The sequence below is a fragment of the Arachis stenosperma genome, chromosome 2 (genome assembly GCF_014773155.1).
Source record: "Arachis stenosperma cultivar V10309 chromosome 2, arast.V10309.gnm1.PFL2, whole genome shotgun sequence".
NCBI lineage: Eukaryota > Viridiplantae > Streptophyta > Magnoliopsida > Fabales > Fabaceae > Arachis > Arachis stenosperma.
In genome coordinates, this window is record NC_080378.1 from 86,637,680 (window position 1) to 86,657,142 (window position 19,463).

The 19,463-nt window shown below is 36.8% G+C and overlaps 1 long non-coding RNA gene across 10 annotated transcripts; it reads right to left on the reverse strand.

The window, feature by feature from the left end:
• Positions 1-1,437: 1,437 nt before the first annotated feature.
• LOC130961371 (uncharacterized) lies at positions 1,438-5,340 on the reverse strand. Of its 10 annotated transcripts, none has more exons than XR_009079527.1 (7): positions 4,656-5,338; positions 4,374-4,494; positions 4,053-4,251; positions 3,709-3,922; positions 3,378-3,470; positions 2,727-3,287; positions 1,438-2,041 (listed from the first exon to the last, which is right to left on the reverse strand). It is a non-coding gene; the product is annotated as an uncharacterized LOC130961371 (long non-coding RNA). The 10 variants fall into 10 exon arrangements; XR_009079526.1 differs by having other exon boundaries at positions 2,629-3,287; XR_009079528.1 differs by having other exon boundaries at positions 1,438-3,287; positions 3,568-3,922; positions 4,656-5,340.
• Between the last annotated feature and the right edge of the window lie 14,123 nt (positions 5,341-19,463).

A 19,463-nucleotide genomic window follows, 5' to 3' on the forward strand; every position in this document is an offset into this window, starting at 1 on the left:
AACTCAGTAGGTTCTTCCTGTGGAAGACCGGAATACTGGCAATTTTGCTGCACTATGATAATGAGTTGAGGATTTAGCTCAAAGCTGCTTGCTTTGATGGGAGGTGTACAGATGCTACTCCCATATGCAGCTATAATGGGGTTAGCATATGACCCCAGAGTCCTTTTGGACTGATCAATCCCACTTATGTCCATAATGGACAAAAGGGAAATGATAATGATTGCAAACAGATAAATTTTGTTTTTTTTTTTGAGTTTAAACGAAAAAAATAAAATAAAACAAAAGAAAATTAAAATAAAAATTCGAAAATCAAAAAGAAAATGAGATCAAAGCAAATTGAGAACTGAATCAATTAAGTAATTAAAAAGATTTTGAAAATAGCAATTAAAAAGATATGATTGAAAATTTTTTTTTGAAAAAGATTTGATTTTTGAAAAGAGGAAAGAGAAAAACATAAAAAGACACCAAACTTAGAATTTTTAGAAAATCAAACACTAATTTTTCGAAAATTTTAAGGGAAAAACACAAAGAGGACACCAAACTTAGAATATGAAACTAGACTCAACTAAAAGACTCTAAACCAAATAAAAACAAAACAGTCCTAATCTAAACAACAAGATAAGCCGTCAGTTGTCCAAACTCGAACAATCCCCGGCAACGGCGCCAAAAACTTGGTGCACGAAATTGCAATCACACTTTTGCAATCCCGCACAACTAACCAGCAAGTGCACTGGGTCGTCCAAGTAATACCTTGCGTGAGCAAGGGTCGATCCCACGGAGATTGTTGGCTTGAAGCAAGCTATGGTTATCTTGTAAATCTTAGTCAGGATATCAGAAATTATCAGGATTGATTGTAAAAAGCAAAAGAACATGAAATGGTTACTTGTTTTGCAGTAATGGAGAATAGGTTGGGGTTTTGGAGATGCTCCATCTTCTAAATCTCTGCTTTCCTACTGTCTTCTTCATCAAACACGCAAGGCTCCTTCCATGGCAAGCTGTATGTAGGGTTTCACCGTTGTCAGTGGCTACCTCCCATCCTCTCAGTGAAAACGTTCCTATGCTCTGTCACAGCATAGGCTAATCAGCTGTCGGTTCTCGGTCAGGCCGGAATAGAATCCATTGATTCTTTTGCGTCTGTCACTAACGCCCCGCCTGCTAGGAGTTTGAAGCACGTCACAGTCATTCAATCATTGAATCCTACTCAGAATACCACAGACAAGGTTTAGACCTTCCGGATTCTCTTGAATGCCGCCATCAGTTCTAGCTTATACCACGAAGATTCTGGTTAAGGAATCCAAGAGATATCTACTCAATCTAAGGTAGAACGGAGGTGGTTGTCAGGCACACGTTCATAGTTGAGAATATGATGAGTGTCACGGATCATCACATTCATCCGAGTTAAGAACAAGTGATATCTTAGAATGGAAGCAAGCATGATTGAATAAGAAACAGTAGTAATTGCATTAATCCATCAAGACACAGCAGAGCTCCTCACCCCCAACCATGGGGTTTAGAGACTCATACCGTGGAAAGTACACAAAGAAACGTGTAAAGTGTCATGAGGTTCTGATACAATGTCAAAAGATCCTATTAATAGTAAACTAGTAACCTAAGGTTTACAGAAATGAGTAAATGAAAGAAAAATCCACTTCCGGGCCCACTTGGTGTGTGCTTGGGCTGAGCATTGAAGCTTTCAAGTGTAGAGACCTTTTCTGGAGTTAAACGCCAGCTTTCATGCCAGTTTGGGCGTTTAACTCCAAGTTTTATGCCAGTTCCAGCGTTAAACGCTAGAATTTCTGAGGCTGATTTGCAACGCCGGTTTGGGCCATCAAATCTCGGGCAAAGTATGGACTATTATACATTGCTGAAAAGCCCAGGATGTCTACTTTCCAATGCCGTTGAGAGCGCGCCATTTGGTCTTCTGTAGCTCCAGAAAATCCACTTCGAGTGCAGGGAGGTCAGAATCCAACAGCATCTGCAGTCCTTTTCAGTCTCTGAATCAGATTTTTGCTCAGGACCCTCAATTTCAGCCAGAAAATACCTGAAATCACAGAAAAACACACAAACTCATAGTAAAGTCCAGAAAAGTGAATTTTAACTAAAAACTAATAAAAATATACTAAAAACTAACTAGATCATACTAAAAACATACTAAAAATAATACCAAAAAGGGTACAAATTATCCACTCATCAATAGCACAAAATAAATTTAAACAAAAAATGAGAATTAAGAACAACCAAACAGTAATCTTGTTTATATATCCATGTATATAACATAGTGGCCAGTGAAAGAAATCAAAGGATTTGATCTACAGGAGCAATATGATTATGCATATATCCATATATAAAATCTAATAGTTGACAATATAAAAAGGGGAAATGGGAGAAAAAAATATCATGTGAGTGTATCTCATCACGTTCATTATGTCTCAATTGAATGTTGCCTCAGAACAACAAAATATATGATATGTCAATCTCTTAGATTATGCCTCTATTGTCACAATATGTGCTTCAAATGATTAGCTTATCATACAGGAGTGAATATAAAACAAAATCCCCACACCCAATATAGATAAGCCTATCAAAATTTAAATTTTTATAAAAAGAATCTATTAATTAGACACCTACCTAAAATAGATAAAATATTCCAATAATTTTGACCTGGATTGTAAGGAAAAAATAAGAGAGTAGTGGAACTGTATTTATTGTTACAATTTGCATTATACCCGATGAGGCCAAGAAAAGCAATTTTAGTTGCAAGTGGCAAAGTGAGAGGAGGAAGCACTCTTGATCTACAAAATAGAGAAAGTAACACAATATAATATATTTTTGTTTGCAAATGAAATGATTGCAAAAGTCAATAATAACCTTGAGGAGATTATGTCATTATTATGCGGTGAGATAAGAGGAAATGAACAGAAAATAAGTAACTAAATAAGTACCACTAGCCATATTTCACTTGATCTCAAATAACTAAATAAGTACCACCTTGCACACTAATCATGAACTGAAAATAGCAAAGAGAAATAGTCATGCAAAAATAGATACTTTAGGACTAATAATACTTTTTGGTCTTTATTATTAGATGCTAACTCTTGCAGCAAGCTCAGGTCATAGAGCAACCCTTTAATTACATCATCCTTTCTGGACACCTCAACTTGCAGTAAGCTTTGCATTCTAGTTATCTCCAAATCTCTTAGGCTCATCTCATTCTAAAAGTTGCAAGATGAATGAAGGCACAATAAGCATAATGTCCTCATGATCCACATCCATAAGACCACGCTCACCTATGACAGAACAGAAACACACTAATAACCTGGAAAAAGCCATCAAAACACTATGTTTAAATAACAGAATATTGAAACTAAGATATTCACCGAAGTGTGGTTCCTCAAGTTCTGACCAATTTCTCTTTTTCCTCTGAGCAACTTTCGCATGAACAGGAACAACATATTGGTAGTCAAACATTCCTGTGTAATATTGAAATAGGAAACAAAAGCAACTAGTTAACTTGCTTCTGAGGTTCTATAAAGCTAATTAATATACATGGTGGTCACATGAAATCACCAAAATCAAGCCCATTTAAGAACTTCTAAACATTAAACTGATAAGCCTCAGAAACATGAGCAACAACATTAGCACAAAGGTTTGCTTCTTTATCTGCAAATATACATTCCTCGACTTTATCATCCTCGGTTAATGACTCACTTTCTAGTTCATTAGCTTGCCTCTCATTTTCGGTTTGCTTTGATACTTGTTGCCAAGTACTTGTAAATGTAGAATTAAAGAGGATTAATTAGCATACAATCTTTGTTCTCATATGGATCTTAGATGTGGTCTTTGGGTTAAGGAAGGATTTGACAGTGCTCCACAATATTCTGAATCCAGAACCAGCATTAATGATGTACATTTGGCTCAAGGCCTGCAATGAAGGACCCAATTTAATGATATTAAAATTAAACTCTCTAATTCGATATAATTAAACATTTAATCGAGAGATAAACTCTTTTATAATCCATATTTACTATAACAAAAGCAGAGGAAGGACTTACTTTAGGATAGTTGTAACAATTATTTTTTGAATTTTATATGCCTCCATTATTATGAAGCTTTTTAGCATGCATTACTAAGAATGAACTTGAGCAACATGTGATAGTCATCGTGCTTGGAAAGGAGAAGCTCATCCAAAATGAGAGCTTGACGAAACTCATCAACAATTTTGGCCTCACCAGCATCACGAAAATTCTCATTCTGCTACATCAAATTAACAAAAATCAAATCAATCATGCATGCATCAAAATCAAGCAAGAACATAAAAACAGTAATAGATAGAATCACCAAAACCAGAGCATGATAAAAATTCAAGTACATACTGCTCGTCCCAGAAGCTCTTCTCTATCTTTAGCTTCTGTGATCTGTTCATGATTTTTTATGTTATATTTATCTAAAGACTGTTTCAGAGAGTTTTTCTCTTCAGCTATATGTTCCCCTTTTCTGCACCAAAGTTCACAACGCAACCACTTCAACATCAACCACTGGCAAAAGAAATGAAAAGAAAAAAACACTAGATCGCGTTGCAGAAACAAAATTTTCGATTAGAACTTATTCAGAATAAGTTAAAAAATGGCAAAGGAGGATGATGATTTAGAACGAACCTTTTCCAGAGATCGCGTTGAGATTTAGCGGCGATGGAGCGCTAAAATCAATCCATCTAGACGCATAGGGATTAAATCTGAGAGATGTTGTTGGAGAGGGAGAGCGAGAGATCAGAGGAGGCAAAGTAGTCGAGGCGCTCGAGGCGTTCCACGCAGTCGCACCTATTCAGGAGGAGTTTCTTCGCGCTTTGATAAACATCCGATAGCGTTGCTCCGCCACCTTCCATGGTGGCGCTCAGTGCTGGTGGTGGTTTTTTTGGAGCTCCGAGGTGAAGAAACTAAACGTCAGGGAGAGAGAAAATCTATGAATTGAAGAAACATAGAAATCAGAGCTTCGACGAATGCTGACAAGTCTTCAGATCGAAGCCAAATCGTAGAAGCTCAATGAAGGCAATGACAACGACGTTGCTTGCAGCAACGAGGAGATGAGCTGCAACAAGGGGATGAGTGACAGTAAGAAGTTTAATGACAAATTAGTGGAAGATGAACAACGGCAAGAAATTAGGGTTCATCATTGACATCATCCTCATTTTCTCATATGCAACATCACTCAAAATAGAAAAGAAAACAAAAATTCTATGGCGGTTCCAAACGCCACAATCAACAAAAGCCGCCATAAAAACCATGAACATTATGGCATAAGTTAGCACCGCCAAAATTATCAAACATAATGGCAATTTTCTTGACCCGCCATAAAATTAGTGCCATTTTTACTAACATTTTTTTGTCGTGATACTAAAGTTCCTAATGAATTTGGCAAAGACAAATAATAGAATTCCAATCAATCCAAAGTAGATCATTAGGGCATGGCAAGGGATCAATGCAAATTGACCAATATCCAAAGATTTGATTTGAAGTTTCAGAAATTAGTTTCAACAACTTGCAAGAAAACCCAAGATAAGAGATGAAATCATAGAATTGAGCGATCGAACCCCTCACCGGATGTGTATACGCTCTAGTCGCTCAGTGTTTAGGGCTTAATCACTCGATTCTCCTTTAATCAAATTTTCTAGGATTTGCTAGTCATCTAACAATCAATAAATACTTGATGCATGAATGCAAATATCATGAGGTCTTTGGAAGGTTGTAATGGGGTTAGGGTAAGGGTAGGATTAATATGGTTAAGTGGACTAGTAAATTGGACCTTTGATTAGCTCAAGTATCCCACCTAATCCTATATCAACCTATTTACACAAAAAAAACAACCCAATTTCCCATTCATTTCTCTTTTTACATTCACTCATGCATGTTCTTTCTAATTCACATACATATGCATCCTTTATTTATCATTATTGTCATCATCTCTTTTCTCTTTTCTCTTTTTTTTTATAATAAAAAAGAGATGCATATATTTTAAGTAATGAATGCATGAGTGTTTACCCATTTTTCCATAATTTCTCAATGAATATCCAAAGTAAACTTACTACCAATATTTCTCCACAAATTTCTCCCATACTTGAGTAGCACACACTTCTCAACCCAAGCTAATCAAAGATACAATTCATGGACATTAATAGTTTTTTGCTTAGGGAGAATGATGTGGTTGAAATTAGAATAAAGGGAAATTAAAAGGCTTAAAAGTTGGTTACAAAGGTAGATGTAAGGGTTGGCCATATGAGTTAGTGAATTCAATTTCAAAAATGGCCTCAATCATACTAAATGCATTCAAAACATCAAATATAGGACATAAAGATTCAAGCAAATCTAAGATCACATCATAAAAGAGTGTGGCATACGAGAATAAAATTTGTGGTTAAAAATATACAACCACACTATTAAAGCTCAAATCTCACTTGGTGTTTTGTTCTAGTTCTTTTCCATGTTCCATAAAAAAATACTTCAAGCAAGTTGGAAAACAAATTTTCAAATCTAATCAATAGAACACCTTAAAAGAGATTTCTTGAAAATTCCTTTGTTGTTTCTACCAAACTTATTTTATATACTAGGCAACATGTAAATGCAAATATTTACTACAAGCAAACTAAAAGCAACTAAGATATATATATATATATATATATGTTTTTTGAGTTGCCATTTGTGATATAAGTTTGGTAAGGTCTATTTCATCTTCATCTGAGCTGTCACATATGTCAGCCCAGGATTTTTTATGAAGTTTTGTAAGGCCCGCATCTTGTAAGGCCAACAAGGTTTGGATTGGGAAGGCATAGTTTGCCTTTGTTTGTTTTGCTGTTTGGCTGCTTGGGGGTTGAGTAGATGACTCAACTACATTTTTTGTGATCTGAGTAGATGACCCAGTCGGTTCTTGGGTTAAAGGGGAAGGTTGTTGGGTAGATGACCCAGTCGGGGTACTTGACCCAGACCTCTTTGTTGGCCCAGGAAGGGCTAAGCGAATTCCTCTGCCTCTTACCGAGGCTAGTGCTGCCTTTCTAGGCATCTTTTCCTTGATTATCTCCCTGCAAATATTCACGTGTGAGAAAGTCAGGGAGAGAGTTTGAGTTACCCTTGATGTGCTCAATGTCGAAATCAAAGACACTTAAAATTGCTTGCCATCTGGCAAAAATTTGTTTTGATGCAAGATTTTTTACATCATTTTGTAACACGTCTTTAGCTGATTTACAATCAACTCGGACTAAAAATTTTTGATTGAGTAAATCTGATTGAAATTTTGTGATGCATAAAACAATGGCTAAAATTTCTTTTTTGATAGTGGAATATTTTTGTTGAGTAGAATTCCAGTGTTTGGATGTAAATGCAATGATACCTTCTTTATCATGCAGTTTTTGTTTTAATATACCACCATATCCTAAATCTGATGCATCAGTTTCTACGATTTGAATGCATGAGGAATGGGTAGGTAAAGACATGGAAGATTGCGAACTTTGGTTTTAAGAAATCTGATGATATCCGAATGTTTGTCCGTCCAAGGTGGGGGATTTTTCTTAAGCCTATCATGGAGGGCTTAAGGAGGTTGTTCAGATTCGGGATGAAATCTGAAACATAATTAAGACATCCTAGGAACCTCTGGAGCTGAGGTTTATCGAGGATATAATCTGGAAACTTTTCTGCAAACAGAATTGATCTTTCAATAGGAGTTATTGTTCCTTGGAAAATAATGTGACCAAGAAATCGGATTTTTGTTTGAAAAAGAACAATTTTTGGTTTAGAAACAGCAAGTCCATTTTTTTGGATGATGTACATAAAAGTTTTAACATGTTTGAAATGTTCATCCAGAGTTTGGGAAAAAATTAAGACATCATCAATATAGACAATTGCAAAGTTTGAGTATGGATTGAAAATATCATTCATGATTTTTTGAAATTCTGAAGGGGCATTTTTCAGGCCAAAAGGCATTACATTCCATTCATATTGCCCGAATGGAACTGTAAAAGCTGTTTTATATCGATCTGATTCAGTAATTTGGATTTGCCAAAAGCCTGACTTCATATCAAATTTTGAAAAAATATTTGCCGAGTTTAGCCTGTTAAGCAAATCCTTTTTATTTGGGATGGGATAACGAATCCACTGTAAATCTTGATTCAAAGGTTTATAATTGATAACAAGCCTGGGAGTTCCTCTTTCTATCTCAGCTTGTTTATTAACGTAAAAAGCAGAGCAAGACCAAGGACTTTTGCTAGGCCTGATTAATTTTTTATCCAAGAGATCATTAATTTCTTGTTGACAATGCTGCAAAAGCTGCTCATTCATTTGAATGGGACGGGCTTTTGTAGGGATTTTAGATTCTTTGAAATCCTTTTCATATGGAAGATCAACTATATGTTGTTTCCTATCCCAGAAGGCATGAGGCAAATCAGAACAAATAGATGTTTCAATTTGGTTTAAAAGATTTTTTATTTTTTCTTGAACCTTTGGTTGTGAAAGCTGCGATTCAAGAGTTTTGAAAGAGATTTCTTGTTTTAGAAAACAAATCTGTTTGGTTTTGGATTCGATTAGGTTTAAAGATCTTTGCTTTGGTGAGTCTAAGAACTCAAAGAAAGTTATTTGTCCTCCTACAAAAGAGGTAAGTCCAGGCCAATCTGCCAGATAAGGAAACAAAAGATTTATAAAAGGTGTCCCCAAAACTACATCATTTTTTATCTCTTTTGAGATGATGAAATCGGTGGGAATACTGATATTTCCTTTTTCAATAAAAACATTGGTTATTTTAAAATTGATACTTAGCCTTTCACCCGTTATTGAGCTAAGGCGTTCAGTAGTTTTTTCAAAATATTTTGTGGGGACCAGACCTTCCATAATACAGTTTGAATCTGCACCTGAATCAAAGAGTGCAATGGTATCAAAAACAAAATCTTTAACGACAATTCGGACATTAACACGATGCTTCATGAAGGAGAATACATTTATTATTCTCAAAATTTGTTTTACCTCGTTGTCGTTAGAAATTTTGTTTTCTTGTTCCTTAGAGGACTCAGTTTGGTTTAAAAGAGAACCAAGATCCTCATCACCAGATTCTTCTTCTTGTACTAATTGTGAGAGAATATGATGATGATCGCTTTGGTTTCTTTTAATTTCCTGTATTTCTCTTTAAGGTTGTTAACCTCACTTTGGAGGTCCTGAATGGTTATAGGACGAATAACTTGTTTTTCTAATTTTTTGAAAATAGGTTTGACATCATATTTGTTATTAAGGACCAAACTTTTGGGTTTTTTCTCCTTTTGTAAAGATCTTTTTAGTTTCAAAAGAAAATCTTTCTTTTATTCTGGATTGTCAATAGCCTCGATTGCATCAAATAAGAGATCTTGATCTTTGGATAAAACATTAATTTGCTTGATATCTGAATCTGAGGATGACTCAATATCATCAACTTGGATGTTGTTGATATTATTATTATCAGAAGATTCGGGTCCAGAATTATCATCTGAACTTTCAATCATAAGATTATTAATCTGGTCCTCAATCTGAGGATCAAGGTTCAGATTATTAATCTTTCCTTTTAACCGACAATATTTGCTAACATGACCTGGTTTTTTACATGTGTAACAGATAATGGGATTTTTCTGGGGATACTTTTGGAAATTCTTTTGGAAACCTGTTTCATTTTTAGGTTTTTGAAAATTCCTTTTGAAGCGTCTGAAATTCTTTTCAGGGTTAGGTTTAAAAACTTTTCGGTTGGAAGGTCTTTTAGATTTCCTTGGATGACAAGCAGGAAGACCAAATTGTTCACAGAAAGTGCCCAAATCGATACGATTTTGAGTTTTCTCACGAGCAAGTTGCCTTTGGATTTTATCATCTTGACAAATCTTTAGGGCAACCTTTGGATAAAAGAAATGAGTTGGCCATAACTTAACTCATCATAGGGTATTATCCCGTCTGGAGTTAAGCTACGAATTTTGTCCCTTACCTTATCTCCAAGTGATTTGGGGAGTCCAGCAAGGAATTTTTCTTTCCAGAAAGGTTGCTGACTGTCTTCTCTGGTATAAACCCTAGTAAGAAAGGTATCTTTATACCATCGAAAGTCAGACAAAGTTTTGCATCTAAGATTGGAAAGTAGTTCCGCAGAACGATCTTTCCAAAGAGATGGATCACCAATGAAGTGGCTTGCTATGGTAAAAATCAAGGTATTGACAGCATCAGGGATAGGTTCCCCATCGTCACTAATGATGGGTTCGTTCTGGTCGTTGACTTTTATGGCAGAAAAGATTGAGTGTTTTTGGTTATCGGAAAGGTAGTTATCCCACCATCCCTTCAGCTGGCCACTAAACCCAGAAACAATAACATTGGCTATAGCTTCTTCAGAGGTGTCATGGGCTGCTTGATAGGCTGTACCTACCATTGTCATGTGCTGGAGCATACTCATGATATTATATTCCGTTTTGCCATCTATATTCCATTCATAGACATTGTTGGCATTGAAGCTAACAAAACCTAGTTCTCTTTCTTCAAGAGCTAGATCTGGAGCGGATACACGATTATAACCATACGTAGAGGGTTTAGTTAAACCCTTCCACTTGGTTAGGGAGTTGGTCAGAATGGGACTGATCTTGAGGGATGATTTGCCAGAATCATCACTTTGCTCAGAGCAAGATTCATTGGACTCAAGGCCAAGGGCATTAATAGCCTTAGAAGCGCGTGTTTGAATACGAGAAGTAGATTCACCTGAGTTTGTAGGAGTTTCAGGGATAGTAGTAAAACGGCTCAAAAGTTGGTCAATCTTTTGAATAACTTCCGAATCACTAGATTGTTGTTTTAAAATGGAGGTTTTAAGACTTTGCTTAGCCTTGCTACTTATTTTAAAAGGTTTAAAAAGAGGTTTCTCAATACTTTTAGAAGTAGATGTTTCAGAAACATTTTTCAAGGAGAAAGTAGATCCTGAAGATGAAAGATTGTCACCCAAGCATTGTAAAAATTTGTTGGTATAATTTGATTGTTCAATGAGATTTTTAATATCTTTAGGGGCGACAGCTTCATCTATATTCTTTGTTTTAAAGGGAGAGGCCATAACAGGATTATGTCCTTCCGTATTTGAAATAATAAAAGCTCCTTTTGGAGGAAACTCAGATCTAACTAAGTTCCCATCTTTGACTTTCCATGTTGAAATAACATTTGCTGAAAATGAAGTTTGTTTATTTTTAAAAGGATACTCAATGTTGTTTTTTATGGAATAAGCATGAAACCATTCAAAAAAAGGAATATGCAATCTAACATCATTTAAAAATTTGTAATATTTTTCTTTGAATGATGAAATTTGAGAAGCTGTATAATTACTTAAATACCATTCTCTTTGGAGATCATACTCTTTAGAGTTAAGGTTTTTAAGTAAGGCTTCTCTGTTTATAGTAAATTCCGTGTTATTCATTTACCATTCAAAGAAGAATATGTTGGAGATTGATGGGATGGAATAGAAGATTCAACTTCAAATTCTACATCACCATCATCTTCTTGGTAAACTGCTTGAGAAATGCTTGAATTATTTTGTAATCCAGAAATATGTATTTCAGAATTAGCTGGTCTTGACATTTTTGAAAACTGAGATTGGGAAGTTACTGAAAAAGATCTTTTTGCTGAAGCAAAATCATTAGAAGTTCCTGCTTCAGATCTGGAAGAAAAAGAGTTTCGTCTATCAAAGAAAATCTCTACTTTCCCTGATTCATCTTGTTTACTTCTCGTAAAAGAGGTGCTTGTCTAGGTTGCGTTGGAATGGCTCGGTCAATTGACCATGATTGTGGGAGGTCAATTTCATCCCATCTTATGAGCCTTGGGATCATAACGTTAGCCTTTGTCATGTCTGTGACAAACAAAGTGGTTTCACGATCTTGGGACTTAAGAAGGACTCTGGAGTTACAAGTGTTCATGACCTTGTATTGAATCCTATAGATTAAAGCGGCTGGAATGGAACCTTCTTTCATGTTAAGACCATGAATTCGGATGTTTAGAAAAAGAGAGTCAAGAATATTAAGGTCTAACAGGCTGACCGTCTTGTTTGGGAAACAGTTGAAGTAAACTGGACCATGTCCTAGACTTGTTTCAACTGTTCCGATTAAGGAGTCTTGGAAGTCATTGTGTCTGATATCTCTAAGACACATGAGGATAGAGGCATTCAAACCTTCTCGGATGAGTGGTTTGACTGCAGCTTGGACACACCCTATGTGAAGATATCTGTAGTGGCGGGCATGTTCTCTAACTGATTGTTTAGTCAGAAGATGAAATTCCTCACCGGAATCGGGTCCTAGAGGAATATTATTTTCAGCCGTTTTGATGATATAATCAGATTTTCTCTTGTTATCATCAGGGACATATAACTCATCTTGAGGGATTTTGGGTATTTCCCAATTGTCAATGGCTTGATTGATATCTTCGAAGCAGACTTCTTCTTCAAAGATATTGTGTTTGGGGGAAAGTTCCTCAGGGCGAGTAACTTTCTCAGTAAGGGGATTGGAAGAAGAATGGATTGAAGAGGAGGAAGAAGAGGATGGTGAAGAAAAGGAAAGGCGTCTAGAGAGAGAGCGAAAGAGTTTAGACATGATTACATAAAATCTGATATCATAGCCCTCCTTTGGTTCAGAGAGAACATATATATTATCACTAAACTATCACTCAAATTTTGAATCTGGGTTTTTAACTCTTTTTTTTTTTAATTAAAGCTTTAAATCTATAGCCACCAGGAGTTCTTATGTTTGGACCATTATTACCTTTGGGAACATCATCAAGCTAGTCTTACTGCCCGAATTCCAGGGTCTTACTGCTACAGTTCCTTTGAGTAATAAGGTTAAACGGCCTGTACTTCCAGATTTAAAGTATTGTTTCTTATGTACAAAATGAACAGCGAATAAGAACATTAACAGTAAATAAGAATGTGAACAGTAAAATCCCAGATCCATGAATCTCAGAGAAAGTTTAATGATAATATGTATATTCCTACTTCCCCATCAGGCTCTGATAATATGTATATTCCTACTTCCCAAAGGCTCTGATAATATATATATAACACTAAACAAAGCATAATGTAATGAAATACTAACTAATATCACAAAAACACAACTATAAAAAACTAGAAAATAGTGCAAAGTGTTTAGAAAGAGAAATTTACTCGCCAAAATTGCGGATCTTTTCCCACACTTAATCGTTGCACGGTCCTCCGTGCAAGCACACAATCCGGGGGTGAAGAACTATGAAGCTCCACCTTCAGCTGGTGGGCATTGGGATATGGGTTGCTGTATAAAATGAATAAAACATGAATTGAGGAAGAGTTCATATGAGTGTGGTAGGAGAAAAGACAATGTGTGCATCCTAAATGTGCTCATCGTTTAGAACACACACATTGGCCGTACAAAATAGTTGCCACACAATCAAAAGAATTTGCATGATTTCCTCAATTAGGTGGCCAAGTTGCAATTAATGAATAAGCAAAGATTAAAGCATAAGCAAGCTTAGACAAACATAACAAAAGTGAATTTAATTTAGAGGATATTGGATATTGAAATTATGCAAGTGAACGCGCAAAATTAATATAAAATAGCGCAACAAACAATACCCAATTCAATTATGAAAGAGAACTACTTATTCATCCTTAAAAATAAAGAAATAATCACATGTATAAGGTTCTTGTTGCCAAAAGTAACAAGCTTGATCAAATCAAGTCACTCAAACAATTGCAAAGAATTAAAGAACAAGAACCTTAGTATGTGATTATGTTAGTTTGAAAATTGTGGTGAACAAGCAACTCAATCCAATTCACTACATTTAATGCACTTACTCAAAATTTCACCTAATATGTAATAAAATGTAAACGTGCACATATTTATCAACTTCCAAGACAATTTCAATCAATATTCAGCCCACTTAAGCATAAAATAAACACTTGCAATTTATTCAAGCAACACTAAAATGAAAATTAAAGTATGCACGAAACAGGACTAGTGCGTACGCACAGACTGGTGTGCGTGCGCACACAAGGTAGAAACGGAAAGTGTGCATCCGCACAAGCATGTGCGAACGCTCCTTGCAGAAAGGACATTACGAGGTGTACGTACACACATATGGGTGCGTACATAAAGTGCTTGAATATGGGTTAACGTGCATACTGGAATGCGCACGCACAAGGTTGTGCGAGCGCTTCGAACAGAGGGTGTAAAACTGAGTTGGCGTACGCACATGGGGGTGTGTACGCACAAGATGCAAAAATTAGTGGTTGTGTGTGCATGCATAAGTGTGTGCGTACGCACACTGCCCTGTTTTTCAAAAAAAATTTCCTTAAATTCTAAGGCACTCAACTTTAGCTCAACACAAATTTCAACCCAAAACATCAAGAAATTCACAAACTCATGATCCATACAAAAATCAACCTATCTAAGCTCAAAATTAAACTAATCCTAAGCTAATCAAGGCAAACAAAAATGCAATAAATCAAGAATATAAACAAGAAGAGGGTTAGGAAAGGTGTTACCATGGTGGTGTGTCTCCCACCTAGCACTTTTATTTAAATTCCCTAAGTTAGACTTTTTGAGGAGACTCTTGTTAGGGTGGCTTATGTTTCCACTCCTCCTTGAATCTCCATCCAAGCTTGCACTTCAAAGGTCTTCCGGGGTCCCATATTCTAGTTGCCCATCCCCTTTCTTGTTGATCTCTATGCTTCAAGCCAGATGGACAGACTCCTAAAGTACCCTTAAAGCATCCCAACAATCTCTGGAATCCACTCAGTTTTGCTCTACACCATGCTTGAATCCCAACCTTGAATTAGTTTTCTTGAAAAGCCTTGGATTCACTTGAGAACCAACATCCATTCATCCACTATGTAACAACCTAAGAAGCACCTCAAGTTGGTGATCTATCTCCAAAATAGTGTATTGATGTTGGCCGATGAAGTTCATCGATGAAATTGTCACCCACTCAATGTGCTCTTGGAACGGAATTGCTTCCCTAGATTCTTGCATGAGGACCTCTACTTCTTGGTTAACAACAACTTCTTTACCAAATTCCTCTACCTCCTCTTCCCTATCACTTAGGTAATACGTTGGAGGTTGTGTAAAGTCCACATCAACCTCTTCTTCAAAACCAAAAAGGGATGATTCATCAAGATCATTGAGGGGATTGACGAATATGGACAAAAAACCTTTGATGATAGAATCCACATCTTGATCAATCTCCCTCAATTCTCCCTTTTCCTCTTCCGACTCATTCATTTCACCTTCCTCCTCTTGTTGCGGTTCAAACCTTAGTTCCTCTTCCTCCACTTGAGACTCCATGTTTTCCTATTCACTACACTCTTCAATTGATCCTTCACATTCTTCAAGAGGAGTATTTTGATCAGATGAGTGTAGTAGAATCAAGCGGTCCACTACTTCGGCTGTGGTAGCCATGAATTGCCCTGGTGTCCTTCGGAATCCTTCTTGCTCTTGGAGAAAAGCTTGAAGGTCTTGTTGTTCTTGGGTCAATAGTTGGAGAACTTCACATTGGGATGAAAGAGGGGGTTCATTGTTTGGGAGGAGGGTTGGATATATGAGAGGTGATTCATGTTGATGAATATTTTAAGGTGGTATGCAAGGAGGTGGATAATGGTGGTAGTGTGGTGTTTGAAGATGTGGTGATTGAGGATTGTGTTGGAAGTATGGGTCATAGGTATATGGTGGTGAAGGTATATATTCATTGTGAAACTGATGAACGGAAATTGTCTATCGGTATAGAATTTCACAATGAATATATATTTACTTAATGAAAGCTAGTTGATTTTAGGTGGTTAGGTAGCTAGGATGTGGTTAGAGGATTTAGGTCTAATAATTGCTCTATTTTTGGTGTCTGAAATGATGAATGCCCATTTGCTTTGCTGAATGGTGATGGTGTTAATGTTCTGTAATTTTGTTTGAATGTGTTGTTATTGTTAATTTTGGAGCTTCCTACTATTTGATGCTACTGTGCTGATTTGAGTTGAGTTGTTTTATTTCGCCCAATGATGCTTAAACCATATGAATTGGCTGCTTGCTTTGCTTGTTTAATGTAATCTGGATTCATGTGTGTTATATTGCTGCTGTTTGTTATCTGGGAACGTCCACTTTGCCGCCGGAATGCTGCCAAAATTTTGGAAATCATCTTGTAATTAAACTTGCAACTTAGGAATTGAACTTGACACTCTTTGAATTGAGACTCAAGTGACTTATACCAAGTTCAATTCATAAGTTGATTTGTTCAGCATTTCCATTTTTATTCTGGTTCCATTTCATATGTATTGATGATTGACAGAACCGAAGGCCTATTTGATGGATTTCTGTGTCAAATAAAACCTTGGTTAGCTATGTCAATATGAACCTTCTTTGTGTTCTCAACATTTCAAGTTCAAGTCAAATGCTTTCTGACTTCTTGGTTCAAAGTTCAATTTTTTTAACTTTACTTAACCAATGAAGTTGTTTCCATTTTTTCACCATTTGATTAAAACTTGTCTTTTCTTGATGACGGTTCTTACATTATAATAATTGGTGCTCTCCACTGGTGTGAACTTTTTCAATTAAATCCGCTTCAACTTTCTTTTAGTTACACCAAGTGCATGTCTCACATCTCTCAACACCAATTGTTACAACTTTAGCGACCATAAACATTGATGATGACCTGCTTTTGTGTAATTCATATTTCATCATCAAAGACTTGCATCATCCTCATAAATGTGAGTATGCTTGTTCCCGATGCTTTTTGAACTTCTCTCTTGGTTAAGCTCCATAATTGTCATGCCACTAATTTCTAACCGTTTTCTAACTTTTGACTTAATTGACTCTTTAACTCTACTTTTTAGTTTTCACTTTAACCATTTCACATTCTTTTGGGTATGACAATTGTTGTTGCTTAACAAACAAGCATTTTGCTAGTATTGTATGAATTCTTGGTTTGTATTTCTAATTGATATCTAAATTCTATTTTCATGCATTCGAAGAATTCTTTTCTTTACCTCACTTCATGAATATACCTCAATGTCTCTCTTTTATCTATTTTATGTCTGCTACTTGTATCCTTGTTTTTTCTATTCCTCTACTTTGCTTATTATATCCTGTGATTTCTATTTTTCTAGGATGTCAGACAGAGAAAAGGGAAAAGTAAAGGATACCTCTCAGAAAAGGAAGAAATCTCAATCTTCCACTGCTTCTGCCATCTCCAGTTATGCCAAGATATATCTATCTGATAAGGATGAGGCAGATCAGCAACTACCTCCGACCGAAGCAGAGAGGTTCCCTAATTTCTACTGTGAGCTTCGCTTTCCGCTTTTTCAGAAGCGGCATCTCAACTTAGAGAAGAAGCTGGATATTCCCGCTAATTTGAGGCGATCTGTTGAGCTTCGGATTGAGGGGTTGGGTTTATCTTTTGTGGATAGGGAGTTACCTTGGGTGAACGAGTCGTGGGTCCGTGAATTTTATTGTAATTTCTATAGACCGATCCTTGACTTGGTCCACCTGAGAGGAGGACAGATTCTAATTATAGAGGTGGATATTGAGCAGGCACTCTACTGTCAGCCCAAGGTTAGTGAGAAAGACACTTTTCAGAGGGCTAAGGAGGAGATGCATTGCCTGACTTATGATTATGATGCCTTGCAGAGTGTTATTGCACAGCCGGGTGCCCCTTGGGAGATGGATGCCAATAAAACAAAACCCAAGGGGATGATGTTTGACTATCTGACGAGGGAGGCTAGGACATGGCAGCAGATTCTTGCTCACTATGTCATGCCGACCACACACTTTACTGAGATTCTGGTGGACATACTCGTCTTGATTGGGTGTATTATGAAGGGGAAGGAGCTGTACCTTCCCCGACTGATCAGGAAGTATATGTGGCGAGCCCATGTCAGAGGCACACTCCCATTCCCTATTTTGGTCACAGAGATGGCTCATCGAGCTGGAGTTCCATGTTTGCCAGATGATGAGTTGCCACCCCCAGTCCACGGAAAGGAGAGGACTATTTCGTGGGACTTGGGTGAGCGACACTTAAACACCAGTCTCGCATCGCGCTCGAGCTTCTGCAGTAGCGACACTTAAGCCATCTTCCTCTTCAACAGCAGCACCTGGACCATTAACACCACCAGCAGCACCACCAGCAGCACCCCAGCCGACGTATCAACTTGTGTAGCATCTCATCGGGCTCATGGTGGGGAGCGAGTGCCGCAACAAGTTAATGTTTCATCTTGTGAGTCAGATGCTTGTATCACTGGGCACTGTCATGCCCTCTGATCCTAATACTCCTTTCGACCATTCTGAGGTGGAGGAGGATCGGGAGGAGGAGGAGGCTCAGCTGGCAGAGGCACCTACCCAGACCCAGGCTTTTGCAGAGACATTACAGACTACTGTGGAGCCACAACCACAGCCACAGCCAGAGCCAGCAGCGGACGTCGACCCACCTACCCAGTCTCAGCCATAGCATCGAGGATGATGCATCATTCTAAGTGTGGTGAGGTCGCCGTCGTCGTTGGCGGCGGGATATTTCTATTTTAGGTGACCATTTCAGACATTCTTCTTATTTTGTTCTGTTTTTAGTATTTGCACATTTTACTTTATTACACTTTTTGGGATTATTGTATATACTAGCTATTTTGAATACTTCTGTTTTAGTTTGTTGCATTTGGCATCTTTTGTTTGTATACATTTTCAAATTTCTAGCTTGATTTGCACTTTTAGTTATTTGAGTTTTTTGGTTGTGATTTGAAAATTTTGGATTATTGAGCTTAGTTGACCCTTTCTTACATAAGAGAATTTGGTTTGTTTGGAAAAGGGAATAAACTAAGGAATTTTTAGCTTTCTCAATCACAACATTGCATTTAGGATACATATAATAAGTTTAGTCAAAACAATGAAATTATCCAAGGAACTTATCTATAGGGCACCACCCCAATTAATTGAAATTTTTGTGTTGAACTTGCTTGAATCATACATATTGTGGATCATGTTTTGAGCTAAAAACACAAGCATGTGAGATTTGAGCCTAATGGTGTAGTTACATTATATAACCACTTATTTTCATTCTTGTGTGTGATTATTCTCTTTCTATGATTGTGATCTTTGATTTGTTTAATTCTTTATATCCATTATTCCATGTATACATGCACTTATATGATTGAGGCCATTGTTTCATAAAGCTCACTTACCCAAATAGCCTACCTTTTACCTTCCATTGTTAACCAATTTTGAGCCTATGCTTAACCCAATTGTTCTTTATTGTAGCACATTACAAGCCTAAAGCGAAAAACAATAAATGTCCCTAGTTTGGATCTTTGATTAGCTTAGGCTAGTGAGAGTGTTTATTATCCAAGTTTGGGGAGATTTGGGAACATTGGTTGGGATAAAATGGTGTTTTGTATTTCTATGTTTGGAAATTGGGTGCACATTCATGTATTAATCAAATGGCCAGACCTTATAAATTGAT